Raw genomic sequence first — 14,372 nt, 5'->3', positions numbered from 1 at the left:
GCTTTGAAAGAATGAGTTTTAGGTTTTGTTTGTTCGTGTTTGTTGCTGTTTTTAATCCTCACCTGAGGATACCTTCCCATTGGTTTTTAGAGCGAGGAGAAGGGAGGGAGGAGGAGGAGAAAGAGAGGAAGGTCGATGTGAGAGAGACACACTGACCTGGGCCGGGGATGGAACCTGCAACCGAGGTGCGTGCCCTTGACCGCAATCGCACCCTCAACCCTTTGGTTTTGGGGCCAACGTTCTAACCATTGAGCTGAACCGGCTATGGTGAATTTTTGTTTAAGCAGCATTTTTATTGATTTCAGAGAGGAAGGGAGAGGGAGAGAGAGAAGCATCAACGACGAGAGAGAATCACGGACCGGCTGCCTCCTGCACGCCCCGCCCTGGGGATCCAGCCCACAACCCGGGCCTGTTGCCCTGACCAGGGATCGAACCCTGACCTCCTGGGTCATAGGTCAATGCTCAACCTCTGAGCCACAACGGCCGGCAGGACATTGTTTTGTTTGTTTGTTTTTTAATAAAAATGCATCCGAATGAGGGTTTCATAGAAAGCCCTGCCTTTCCCTCAAACAGCCCGGGGGGAGGGTCCACGTCACCCCTTCCCGCGCCGTCCCCGGCAGAGGGCGGCCTCGGCCCGGTGGTCAGGCCGCAGAGCCGGCCGCTGTCGAGTTCCTGGGGTTTGCTGGGCCCGGAGGTTCCGCGATGTGACCGTCACTCCCGCGTCCCTGGCGACCCTCCCCCGCCACCTCTGTGTGCCGGCTCTCTGGTCCCCTGTGGTCACCATCTGGACCGGGCTTGGTCATCTAAAACGAAGGCTGGACCGAGGCCCCCGACACGGGCTGTCTGCCTCCCCCTCCCCCGGCACCCTCCGCCCTGGCATGCTGACCAGATGTTCCCCCGTGATCTGCTCCAGGACCTGAGCAGAGCCCACATCTGCCCATCTTTCTGGCCAGGGCAGAGGCCATCCTGCCAGGCCTCCCCCGGGCCTCTCGGGTGGCCTCTGACCCACGGCCCTGCCACGCTGAGAACAGGAAACCCTGGCTCCTTAACCCCGTCTGTCCCCGCGGGCCCACGTCACCAAGCTCAGACATGGACGGGTGGCCTTCCGCCCGAGTCCACGGCTGCCCCATCTCCCGTGGTCAGCCCGCTGTGCCAGTGTGTGCGTGCCCAGCAGCCTGGGCACCCGTACGCACCCACGCACACGCTCCACCAGCCGCTCTGGTGGCCGGCCCACAGACACAGGCCTTCCTTCCGTCCGGCCTCATCCAACACGCCCCGTGGCAAACAACAGCCCAGGCCACGGCAGTGCGACGCGGCACCCTCGGCCTCACGGTGACCCAGGGGTCAGCTCGGAACACCTGAGCGCAGAGCGAGGCAGCTGCCCGAGGATGCCACAGCCCTGCTCGGGGACCCGGCACCCGGCTCGAGGGGTGCGCGGTCAGCGACAGACGCCACAATGAGCGGGAATTAGTCACTCACGGTGCGGTCAGAGCTGACACAGCCCGGCACGCGAGGCCGGCCTGACCTGGAGAGGGGGCCTCCTCCCGGACCCCTGCAGGGCAGCCTCCCCCCTTCATCCAGCCACCCCCGCCCGCCTCAGGGTCCCGGCCACACGGTCTGGGCCTGCTCTGTGGGGGCTGCCAACCTGGACGGCCACTTGGCCTGTCTCTGGGGGCTCACAGCTCGAGAGCCAGCCGCCTGCCCTGCCTCCGGACCCTGAAGTGCGGGCAGATGCTTTACACCGTGATTCTAAGCAGAGCCCACATCTGCTCATCTTTCTGGCCTGAAATGTCCCTCATAACGGTGGCCACTGTTCCCCTCTCCATCCCAGGGCTCCCAGGTCGGCACGGGACCCGACGACACCGTCACCCCCCAGCACGATCCACACGCGCAATTCACAAGATCCACACGCGCACACGCACACACGCGCATCTGCCCGTCTCCTCTGGGCACTGGGACCTCCTCCCTGTAATCAAGCCCCGGGAAGGCACCACAATGCTATTTCGGGGAGGAGACCGCGGCGGCCTTGCAGACAGACCGGCTGGCAGCGACAACACAAACCACACGGAGGGCCAACAAGCACCAACCAGCGCCCCCAACTCCGCCCCATGCCGCCGCCCCGGTCCCCCCACCCGCCCGGAGTCCAGGGCCTCGGCCCGTCCCGGCCGCTCCCCGTGCGGAAGTGAGTGGCACGGGGGGCGGGGAGGGGACTCAGTGCGGCTTCGCTTTAGGAACATGACCTGCCACGACCTCGGAACGGTCACCAGGAGGAGGAACACGTCCACAGGAATGAGCCCAAGTCACCCCTGGGCGCCCACTCCCGAAGCATCAGGGAGGCTGGGGGGCAGGGGGCTCGCCTACCTGAGATCCGGTCTCTCTCCATCACTTCAACAGACTTGGCAGCGGGCGGAGTCCCGGTCCCCTCTCCAGAGGCGTCCTCCCCTTCCTCCCGTCGCCCTCCCTCCTCCTCCTCCTCCTCCTCCAAAACACCCTTTGTCTGGTCTAATGTCTTCAATCTGCTGCGATCGCGAACCCTCCGATCACATCTCCATGTGCTGCTCATATGTGCCCCGCGCTGTGTAGCATTGTCTCTAAACCAGAGCGACGGGGAGCAGGAAAGCGAGGAGGAGGAGGAGGAGGAGGAGGAGGGGGGGGGGGGAGGGGGAGGAGCGAGGGCAGCCGTGGGCCTCGAAGGGCTCCCACGGCCCGGGTCCCGGTCCACGGGCGGGCAGGCGGCGGGACCACGGAGGGAGGACCGTGTCCAGGCTCGGCGGCTGCTCGGTGCTTCCGGCGGCCTCTCTCCACCCACTCGGCTCCTTTTTAATATCCACTTGGAGAAGCTTCCCTGAGCCTCTTGGAAGCCAGCTCGGCGTCAGATTCCTGGCCACGTCCACCGCCTCTCACTCCCCAGCTCCCGACGCCACGGCTTCCCCTGGTCCAGGCGTCTGAGCAGCGGGGTCCGGGCCGGCCTCGCCTGCCCTCAGCGGCTGCCCGGCGGCCGCACCCCGGCCCAGCGCGGCCGGAAGGAAGGAGGGGCGGCCGCACCCCAGGCCGTTCAGGAGCACCTGCCCGAGGAGCCCACGCAGCAGCTGCCGTCGCGGTGCCCGGTGTCCGCGGTGGCAGAGGCAGCGCCCCGCCCAGCGCCCGGGAGAGCGGGACAGACTTCCTGGAAGATTCCTACCACACGCATGAGTCAGTGAGTCTCAGCTGTCCCCTGGGGGAGCCGCCCGCCCGTTTCCCCAGACTCAGCGCCTCCGGCAGGGGGCAGGGCCCGGCGGGCTGGGGGCTCGCAGCCGCTGTGGGCCTGGGGTCCCCGGGGCTGCGGGGCTGGGGGGCGGGGAGCTGGGGACACCCCCTCTGCTCCGTAAGCTTCTTGCACCTCAAGGGCTGGAACGGGCAGCCCTGGGGACAGACAGAGCCGGGCTTGTTCGCCTGACCCGGTTCAAAGAAACGTGCGCCATTCCAATGCTGGCCGCTCAGCGATTTCACCCGGAACGCCAGGCTTTCCGCTTCTCCTGGGAAGGCGAGGGCCTGTGGCCGCAGCCTGAGCCCTGCCCGGCCACGTGGGCTGGGCCGGAGGTGCCACCCCTTTGAGGTGAAACCACGTCTCCCGTCTGCCCTTGGCTCATTTTCGTTATTTGCTGCCCGTCCCTCCCGGGCGGCCTCTGAGTGCGCGGATCCTGCCCGCCACGGCCACCTGAGCTGGGTGGCACCAAGCCCCCGTCCCCTCCCGCCCAGGACAAAATCCCAAATGCAGTCTGCCCAGTGACAAGGGCATCTTCCTGGGTGTGTGTGGGGGGGGGCGGGGGGACAATTCTCAGACTCTGGGAGACAAGCACAGCCCCCGCCCGCCCTCAGCAGAGCTGGAGGACACCCCAAAGACAGCTGCACGGACACAGAAGGTGGGACCGTGTCTCAGCCAAGGGGAGCCGGGCTCAGGCGCTGTGGTGAGCTGCACGACGGCCCTGGCGATGTCACATCCCTGGAACCCGGAGCTCATGTGGAGAAAGAGTGGCTGCAGATGGACTTAGCGAAGGACCCTGAGAGGGGACGCGACCTGGATTGCAGGTGGACCCTCAATGCATCCCATGGACCCACATAAGAGGGAGGCGGAGGGAGACCTGACAGCCAGGCAGTGGAGGGGGTGGGAGACGGAGCAGAGACAGGACCATGGGAAGATGCTGGCCTTGGAGCCGGGAGGGAGGCGGCCACCAGCCAAGGGGTGCTGGTGGCCCCCAGAGCGGGAGGAGGCCGGAACGGACTCCTTAGAGCAGCGGTTCTCAACCTTCTGGCCCTTTAAATACAGCTCTTCATGTTGTGACCCAACCATAAAATTATTTTCGTTGCTACTTCATAGCTATAATGTTGCTACTGTTATGAATCGTCATGTAAATATCTGATATGCAGGATGGGTTAGGCGACCCCTGTGAAAGGGCCGTTCAATCGCTGCCTTAGAGCCTGCGGAGGGAGGGCGGCCTCCAGCGCCGTGAGACGACGCGACGCCCCCAGCGTGTGGACATGCGCTAGCGCAGCCACAGGACAGCCACGCGCACGGGAGCCACGGACTGAAGAGCCGGCGTCCCCCGTGTGACGTTTCCTGCTGAGGACCGTTCCTTCTAGAACTCAACGGCAAACCAGTTAGTAAGTCAGAGCAACGGGAACCGTGGGAACTTTTTGGGTTACTTCATCTCTTTTCTGATTTTAAAAAACCTTCCTTATTGGTTTCTCTGATGATAAAGGTAACATGTTCTTTGTATTAAATTCAGAAACTGCAGAGCCCTATAAAGAAACCTCTTTGGTGACAAAGGGTCTCTCTGGCACCGATTCCGGAGGCGGCGGCAGCCCCGGCCGGCGGTGGGCGGGACGAGGGCCGCCACGGCAGGGCTCACCCTTCCTGGCCGCCTCCTGTCGCGCCGGCGCGCTCACGCCAGCTCATTGCTGCGGTCGGGGCAGCTGCTCGGCCCGGCCCTCGGTCTCCCCTGGCAGAGCTTGGCTCGAGGTCCTCCCCCCGCCGTGCCTAACCGTCCAAGCATCCTGGCCACGCGGGGGATCATTTGAAACCAAAAACCTGGCAGCACCGATGGGCTTGGATGAGACCTGAGTCAGTCAGGAGCCAGTGCAGAGGCCGGCGGGGAGGTGGGGTGAGGCCAGGCCGGGAGCGGGGCCAGGCCCCGGCTGCTCACTGAGTCAGGCCAGCCCCCATCCCCGAAGTGGGTTCCCACGTGGCTGCAGCCCCCAGAGCACTGGTGGGCTCTGGATTCTGCAGAGCTTTCTCCCTGTCTGAGGGGCGCCAGGCACAGCAGGCACAGTAAACGGCCGAGTGGTCCCAGCAGGGGGCCGGCCTCCCTTCCTACAGCTCTTCCCACGCCAAACCCACAAACTGGCAAACCCATGAACCCACGACACATGCTGCCCCAGGGAGGCAGGGTCCCTGTCCCCGAGGCCACAGCTCTGGGAAACTGCTTGTGCCAGCCAACCGGGCCCCGCGCCCGCACCCAGCCTGGTCACGCCCTGGGGTGGGCACACTTGCCCCCCAGCCCCTTCCAGACGGCGCTCAAGCTGGCGTCTTGTCCTGCAGCCCGCAGACCTGCACCCGGGTTCCCATACTCGCGGCCCTTTCTTGGCGATGCCACCATCACCTTCGAGGGCCCGGGGCAGAGGGAGGAAGAGTGAGGGCTGCCCCCTTCCAGGAAGCACATCTGTGCCTCCCGCACCCCCCGGGAGGGGACCCAAAAGTAAAAGGATCCCCGGGTCCCTGAGCTCCCACCGCCAGGCCCGGAGGAAAGGAGCGAGCACCTGGGGGGACTGCCGTGGGCAGCAGGGGCCTCGGGAAGGGGTTGCAGGATGGACATGGCCTTGCGCCGGGTGCCCATGTGGGAGAGGGCCCTGCGGAGGCGGGAGGAGGGGGGGCTGCAGGGCACTTTCTGGGGCCTGGGCTCGGATTTCAGGCCGCCTCTCCCGCCCCTCCCCTCACGCAGGCATCCACCAGTTCCCCCTCCAAGAGCTCCAGCTCCAGGGCCCTGCAACCTCTCACTTTAAAAGTCTCAACCACTGGCGTTGGCTTCCCTGAGTTATAAGTAAGGAGCCCCCTCCCCCTGACCTCCTGTGGCCGCTGCTACCGGCCCTGCCAGCTCAGCAGGCAGCTGGCCGAGACCACCAGGCAGCCAGTCTGGCTGCTGCAGCCTCCAGGGCAGGACGGATTCCGGATTCCGGGCCTGGGGCCGGCTGCATTCCTCTCCGGAACCTTCTCCCCGCTTTTTATTGCCCCTCCATCCGCTGTTCCTAAATAAATACAACCCAGCGACTCTCTGCCCCGGACTGCTGCGGGCTGACGTGTTAGGATCTGGGCCGGCTGGCCTGCTGCTTGGGAGTCCTTCCAGGTCAGGGTGGGAGGGAACCAAGACAACAGAGAGAAGCGGCGAGGTCAGGTGGGCTCCACCGGGAAGGGCCTCGCGCACAGCCACCCGTCCTGGCTGCAGCCCGGCCTGAGCCGCGAGCTGGCGCACCTTTCCCGAAGGAGGCAGGAGGCCGTGGGATCTCGGGGTGCAGATTCTGGGTCCTTATGGAGCCTGCCCGGGGCCCCTGCGTGCACACGGCCCCCGGAACACTGAAAACCCTGTCCCGGCTGCTCTTTCACTGCCCGCTGGGAGCCCGTGAGTTCCAGCATCCGGTGCGTGCAAACTGCCGGCCGGCGCTCCCCGCGATGATGTCAGCGCTCTCTCCTGGGTCCAAGGCGGCCGCCACGTGTGCTGTGAGCGCTCGCCATCTGGCCGTGCTGCTGAGGAACGAGGTTTTAATTTGGGTCAAATAATTAAACGTGAGCCCACTGCCCTGCCGGACGGGCTTGCTTCTCCTCCTCCTCCTGGAGACTCACGTCTCCATAGATTTCTCCCCAGAAGGCAAACGAAAAGACAGGCCTCTGCCGTCGTCGAGGCAACAGAAGGTTGACGTTTCCACCTAAACTCAGTGTTGGCCGCCCCCCCCCCGCCCCCCCGCTTCTCCTGCTGGGTGCGACTCAACAGCATTTACTGCCGCCTGCTGAGGGCCACGGAGCACCCAGCCGATGGGACAGGCAGCGGAACCCCAAGGCCGAGCTGCTGGGGGGCTGACAGCTTGGGCCCAGGGTACCCCGGAAGGAGAATGCCTTCAGCGGTGAAAAAGTGGGGGGCTGTGACCCCGAGGCAGCCTACGCCTGGGAGCAGGGAGGGAGGGAGCAGGACCGCGCGGGGATGAGCACTGGCCTCGGGTTCGAGTTCGCCCTGTGGGAAAGGACAGCCGGACTCTCTCTGATTTTTTGATCTCTGGGCCTTTCGTCGGCCTCGTCCCCGCAGGGGTGCCCGCGTCTGCTGCCTTTAACGCCTCAGAGCTGTGTCGCTGACCTGACCCCGCTGCGGCCCGCGGGGTGGTCTTTAGGACGGAGTATGAGTGGCTGTTGTCCAGGGCGTCCCCAAGACCCAAGTCCTCCCCTTCTTCCGCGGGCGGCGGCAGGCGGCGGCCTCAGCCTCCAGCTTGACCTGATGCTCAGCCGGGCCCCGCGCCCTGGGCCTGGCGCTGCCCCTCAGTCCCCTGGGCCCAGCACTCGTCCAGCTCCTCGCGGTTCTTCCGAGCCAGCCCGTCACAGCGGCCTGATGCCCAGGGGGCAGCTGCTGGTGCAGACCGCGCCTTCCTCCTGCAGATGTTTCATGAGCAGCACCGCGCCCCCCAGAGGCTCCTCCCTGCTCCGGCCGCCGCCGCATGGCACTGGGGTCATCCGTGACCTTCCCGAGCCCACTGATGTCATCGCCACGCACTCGCGCGGCCGGCGCCACTCCTTCCTGCCCCTGCGAATGATACGGGCACTGTCCACAGAGCTCAGGGCAGTCTGAGACCTCAGGCCCTCCTGGTGTTGGAGCAATGCCCCCGCTCTGCCCGGGCCTGCTCCGGTGTTGCTGGAGGTCCAGGCAGGAGCCCAGGCGGTCACTCGGGGGCTGCGCAGCATCCTCTCGCTCTGGATGCCCCTGTGCCAGCCAGACCCGCCATCCCCGAGGCCAGGCCCCCGGGCCCCCAGCCGCCCTGGACAAGGTGGAGCAGGACAGAGACCGAGCCAGAGCCCCCGGGGCCTGCAGGGAGCCTGGGAGGAGACGCTGCAGTGGGCCCTGAAGCTCACGTTGTTCAGGGAGGAAGGCGAGTGGCCGAGACTCAGGCTAGGGCTGTTCCCGGGGCCTGTAAGCAGCCGGTCCGGGGCCTGTCACCCCGTCTCTGGCACAGGGCGACTCAGCAAACACCCACTGCGGGGTGCAGGGGCTCCAGAGGGGAGAAGGGGAGGGGAGGCGTAGCCCCCACTACGGGCAGCCCCTCCCAGGGCTGCTTGGGGTAGAGTGAGTTGACAAGACTTTGGCCACCTGTTGATCTGGGGGTGCTGGGGGGCAGAGGTCAAGGACCACACTGAGGTCGTGCTTAAGGACCTGGGTGGATGGCGAGGCTGAGCCGCGGGGGATGAAGAAGCAGGTGTCAGAGGACGGAGGGAAGTGAGGAGCTCCGGGTGCTGGGAGCCCAGGCACAAGGTCCAGGGCAGCCGGGACGCGGCGCCCCTTCCTCCCGCCACAAAGGCCCGCTCCCTCCAGTTTGCCCTCGTGGCCTCATACAGGGCACCTGGCCATTCAGCACATGCCCTGGGCAGCTAGTCTGTGCCAGGCAGCGTGTCCTGTGCCCGCCCTTCCGGCACTTGCTGTCTATGATGAGAAAGGATGAGTGTGGTGTCTGAGAGTCTGCTGAGCACTCACTGGGTGGGGCCCCCAGGGCCTGGAACAGGGCCACCTTCCTAAGGAAGGGACATGTGTGTGTGGGTGGGGGCAGGAAGGACGGGGAGGGAGCCGGACCAGACAAGCAGCATTTAGGGGATCCTTCTGTGTGTGCATGTCCCCCTACAATGCCCGGGTGGGAGGGTGCACTGGCCTCCTGGGGCTGCTGCTGTAAGGAACCCCCATAGCTGAGGGGCTTACAACAGTAGTAATGGGTCTCTCACAGCCCTGGAGGCAGAGTCCAAAGCCGGGGAGTCAGAGCTTCTGGAAAAACCCTCCCTGATTCTTCCAGCTTCTGGGGCCTCGGGCGCTTCCCGACTGGCTCCTTCCGGCCCCTGTCATCACGGGCTCCTCCTGCCCCCACATGTCTGTGTCTCTCCCCTTCTCATAGGGACCCCAGCCGTTGGCAGGGGGGCCCTCTCCTACGGCCTCATCTCCTTAACCCACCGCGTCTGTAAAAGACCTGTTTCTGAAGCCGCCGCTTTCTGGGCGACCACGAACTCGGGGCGGTCGGCACAAAAGCAGGTCCCAGCAGCGCCCGGAAGCCAGGGCAGGAGGCGGCGGCTCGGGGACAGGCGCACGGAGGGAGGCGGGCAGCAGACGGGGCCTGGGAACGGGGGCAGAGGGTGGCCGGAGACGGCGGTCTGGGAGGCGGCTGCCCAGCGTGGCTGCTGCAGGCCCAGGAAGTGGTGAGTGTGGGACTCGCCGGAAGGGCACTTGGCCGGGCTCAGGCTGGGCGACCCCGTAACCCAGCCGATCCGCCCGAAGAAGCCCCCGCGAGGGCATTGTCAGCGGCGCGGGCCACGGAGGACCCCTTCCACGGACCCCGGGCCGCCCAGCGCGGCGTGAAGCGGCGAAGAGCAGCAGCGGGCGCCCCACGCACGACGCCGCCCCCCGCACGACGCTGCCGCCTGCAACACGCAGCCCGCTGCCCAGACACGCCGCAGCGACCAGCGCTGATCGCACGTGGACGGGGCGTCCGCGGGAACAGGGGCGTGGCAGGGTGGCCGGGCGGGCGGGGAGGGCGCGCAGGTGCCTCGTTTATTCTTTACCTTCTCGTATGTCTAACGACTCTGTTAAAGGAAGACAAGACAGAGAAGAGAGAGCTGGCGGGAAGGCGGCCGAGGGTGCGTGTGAGCGGAGGGACCGTGCTCAGGGCAGACACAGCGCCGGGCCTGTCCCACCCGCAGACGCGGAAACCGAAATAACGGAGGAAGCATAGCGTGGGAGGCGGCCCCTCTGCCGGGTCGGGGTCGGGGTCGGGGTCGAGCGAAGGGGCTGAGAGGCTGGGGCCCAGGAGAGAGCCCGGCCTGGGCCAAGGTCTAGCCGTGCGGAGGCAGAGACGCGAGGCGGGAAGGTAGCAAAGGGCGTCTCGCCTCCCACGCCCCGGAGAGGATCGCGCGTGTCAGCAGGCGGCCCCATGCGAACCCAGATCCCGGCTCTGGGCTTGGGAAATTATGCCTTAGGCTTCCAGGCGGAGCTGTGGTCGCCGCCAAGTGCTGACGGCACAGAACTGGCCGGCCTGCGCCCAGGGCACTGGCCAGGGGCCTGTCCACCCGCCGCCCAAGGCGCCCGCCTCCTGAGACATCACTTGCCAAACGCTGGCCTCCCCCGCCCGGCACACCCAGGCAGCCCCAGCCCCAGCTCGTAGGGGAGCGGAGGGGAGACGGAGGGGCCCCAGAGGAATGCCCCCTCCCCCCGATACAGCAGCGGCCAGGCCGTCTAGTGGTTAGCGACCCGGCATGGCTGAGGGGGTGGGGACTTTGCTTAACCAAGATGTGAGTCATTCACCCGCCCGGGGGCCTCCAGCTGGACGCCACTCTTCCCTCCCAGCCCGGCCCCATCCTGCAGCCACGGGCCTCATACACACACCGTGCGGTCATCAACGCATCACACGCCACCTCACGCCACTCCCACTCCCCCCACGCCCCGCAAAGAGCGGCCCCTCGGCCACCCCACGGGTCTGGGGTGCCCAGCCCCCCGGCAGGTGTGGGCCTCTGGAGGACAGACGTGGGGAGGGGTCTGCGCTGGCCCAGAGGGAGGCTCCGGAATTGAGCGCGGAATCCCAGGGCCCAGGTGGCCAGGGACTGTCACATTTTACAGCCACGGGCCACATGCAGACATTCAGTGGAAAGTAATAAAAATAAATGAGTGAAATAACTCTACACAAATGAAGGAATAAACAAAATAAAGCCAATGACGGATACGTCCAGCGTCAACAGTCACATGGGGCTGGCGGCTCCCACACGGGACAGTACGGACGCGCGAAGTGTCCCCGTCAGAGCCTGTGGCCGGGGGGCCTGGAGGTGGGAGTGCGCTCCGGTGGGACATGGCCTCCGCCAGGACGGCCGCTCCGTGAGGACACGGCCCGCCTGCCACACACACCAGTCCCCTCGCTGGTCCCGCCTGGGGTCTGGCACCCAGTGGGGCCTCCAGGAGCTTGCTGTCTCCTCGGGGGGCAAGTCCCGTCCCCTCTGGCCCAGTGACCGTGGGGAGGGGCCGCCAGTACGCGCACAGGCCGGGCCGGGCTGCTGGGTGCGGCAGCAGCAGGACAAGGTGGGCTCCGGTGACGGTCACACTGGGGTCGGGTCAGGGAGGCCGGGAGGCCCGGGGGAGAGGCTGCCACACTCACTCGGGCACCGAGGCTGGGAGGCAGCTCCCCCTCCGTCCTGCCCTGCCCTGCCCAGGCGGGGCCCCGAGGTCGGCAGAGCCCGTCTGAGCCTGTGAGGGGTCACTGCTGCCCCAGACGAAGGGGCCGAGGCCGAGCAGCCACTTACCTGGGCCAGCCGGGTCACCGAACCTCCGGAGACGGCCGCTGGGTGTCCGCGTGGCTCCTAGAGGCAAAGGCAGAGGGCAGAGGTCACGCGAGGCCTCGGGAGGTGGTACCACTGGCACCTCCTCTCTCCGGCCCTGCCGGGGGCTCCGGAACCAGAAAGCGGTCCCTTGCCAGGCCAGAGGCTCTCGTCCTCCCAGGTGACACCTGGGCCCAGCAGCCACCTGCAGCGACAGCCGCCACCATCGGCGCTGGCCGGGCCCTGGGCAAAGCCTTCACACACATTTTCCCACCGAACCCTCCCTTCGCCATTTTGCAGATGAGGGCGCTGGGCCTCCACGGGGTGGAGTAACTGGCCAAGGCCGCACAGCTACGAGGAGTTGAGGCCGGAATACACCCAACTCCATCAAACGCCCAAATCTGGAGTTGGGTACGCGTGCCAGGCGCCGGGACTGTCGGCGGGATGGAGAGAGGAGGGGGCGCCAGGCAGCCCCAGGTGTGACCCCGTCTACCTGTCTTGGGACGGGGTTTCCTGGGGACGGGGGACGGGGCTGTCACAGGGGCCACGGGGCTGGATCTGGGCTGGGTTGGAGCCGACCTCTCCCCCACCCCCCGGGGGACAAGAACAGAACCGGAGTCCCGTGGCCTCGAGCTGCAGGGCGCCCTCCACACACACACACACACACACACACACACACACACACACACGCCTCGCCCGGCGCTGCAGCCTGGGAAGCTTATGGCCCGCAAGCCCCGACTTGAAGAGATCTGCTGAGGTGCTAAGCCGCGTGCACCCGCACGGCTGCCAGGTCGCATGCTCTGGGGGTGTCATCAGGGCAACCAGGCCCCCCTTCAGCAAGCTGTGCCCAGCGAAGGCCTTTCCCGCCAACAGCAAGGCAAGCTGCTCGGGGGGGGCAGGCTGCAGCCCCCCGTCTGACAGCCCCTCCCGGCAGCCTTCCGGACAGGCTGTCGTCTCGTTCGTGCCTGCACGCACTCCTTCATGTCTGCATTCACTCGTTCCACAAACACAATCCCGAACCGAGACCCGCGGGGCCTGAAGGCGACCAGCAGCGCTTCTAAAGGTCCCAGAGCCCCTGGCAGGCGGGTAGGGGCCACCATGGGGGGACCAGCAGACCACGCTGACCCTGAAGGGAGGCGGGTGGACACTGCGCACTCACAGCCACGGCCACTGGCCCGGGCTCCGTGGCCGCCGAGGGCTGGGAGGAGAGGCTGCACTGGCCCCGAGGAGGCTGAGGCAGGAGGAGGCGGGGCGTCCCAGCCCCACTTGTCCGACACCCACCGGGCCCTGCCCTGGCTCTGGGCAACGGCAAATGAAGAGGATCTGTCCGGGTTATTCCCCGCGCCCCACCGCCAGGCATCTGAGCCCCAAGAACCCGCAGGGCTCCCATCTTCCCAAACCTGATGGGGGGACAGTAGTTTTTATTTTATTTAGTTCATTTTCCCAGTTGCCCAGAACACGTGGCACCGAGTAGGCGCAGGGCATGCTCCCCGCGAATGAAGGGGGGAACGGTGTGGCCGCGGTGCCTGCACCCTAACACGCTGCCATGTCCCAGAGACCCCCGGCCCAGAGTCGCAGAGACCCCATCCCCAGACCTGGTTATGCAGCCTGCGGCCAAGCCCCCGGGGTGCAGGGGCAGCTGGAACGTCTCCCAGGCACCAAGGGCTCAGTAGGTCCAGCCGAGAACTTATTTTTATGTGATTTTAAAATAAAGCATTTGGAAAGAGAGGAGACGATGTGAGATTCAGCTACAATTCTACCGGGTACAGCCCCCCAGGCACAGCCCCACCAGCTACAGTTCTACCGGGCACAGCCCCCCCAGGCACAGCCCTCCAGGCACAGCCCCACCCGAGGCACAGCCCCCCAGGCACAGCCCCCCAGGCACAGCCCTCCAGGCACAGCCCCCCCCCCAGGCACAGCCCCCCAGGCCCAGCAGACGGGCGCTGGCCCCCGTGTCCTGGCTCTCCCCGGGTATATAATTTGGGGAGCCGGGCAGGAGAGAGAAGGACACAGAGGAGTGAAGGCCTTTTCTTTTTCCCTTTCAACCAAGTTGTGATGATGGAACCTGATCCATCACGAGGTTGAAATGGCTAAACAGGCTGAGACTCTAAACACACTGGAGCTCATGCGCTGTTATTACTGTGTTGCCAGGCACTGCGCCTGTGCCCACGGGTCACGGAGCCACTGTCCGCACCCACGGGCACTGTCCCCACCCCCTCGGGGCTCACACAGCCCCGACACCTTAACCTGAGGAGAGGACAGAGCAGGAGCTAGCCCGTCCCTAGGGGAGATCTCACACACACACACACACACACACACACACACACACACACACCCCACCGCTCGGCACCACAATGACTGGGGCTGGACAGTCCTCCAATAGTCAGAGTCCCCTCTGTCCCCGAAGAGGCTGTGAGGAAGAGGCACTGACACTCCTGCACACACACCGGGTCTACAGGAGCTTATCTACAGGAAATCAGTTCCCTTTTTCCTTAAAACCCTTGGGAGTCCCTCAGGACCCACCTCTCTCTGCCGGCCCTTCCCCTTTGAGCCCAGGAGGGGCCCCAGGACACACCTTCCCCTCCTCCACAGCAGCCTTTGCGCACAGGAGCTGTGAGGGCTGAATCAAAGTCAAGGGCTGGGTGGGGAGTGAAGAGTGAATTCCAGGCTTATCTTCAGAGGAACCGATAAGGAGATAAGCCTCCTTCTGTTCTCTACGCTCTGCCCTTGGCCTTTGCTCCCTGTGGGGTGCGCACTGGGGGCCTGCGGGGTGCACAGTGGGGGCCTGCGGGGTGCGCAC

General features: G+C 65.8%; 1 long non-coding RNA gene across 1 annotated transcript; it reads left to right on the top strand.

Moving 5' to 3' along the window:
* Window positions 1–2,824: 2,824 nt before the first annotated feature.
* LOC308532995 lies at window positions 2,825–4,698 on the top strand. The gene is made up of 3 exons (XR_013997020.1): window positions 2,825–3,196; window positions 3,862–4,068; window positions 4,408–4,698. It is a non-coding gene; the product is annotated as an uncharacterized lncRNA (long non-coding RNA).
* Window positions 4,699–14,372: the final 9,674 nt, after the last annotated feature.

Source organism: Myotis nattereri, assembly GCF_964212035.1.
Source record: "Myotis nattereri genome assembly, chromosome: 16".
Lineage (NCBI taxonomy): Eukaryota > Metazoa > Chordata > Mammalia > Chiroptera > Vespertilionidae > Myotis > Myotis nattereri.
Note: the sequence above shows the minus strand (reverse complement) of the source record. Positions and strands in the feature narration are given on the sequence as shown.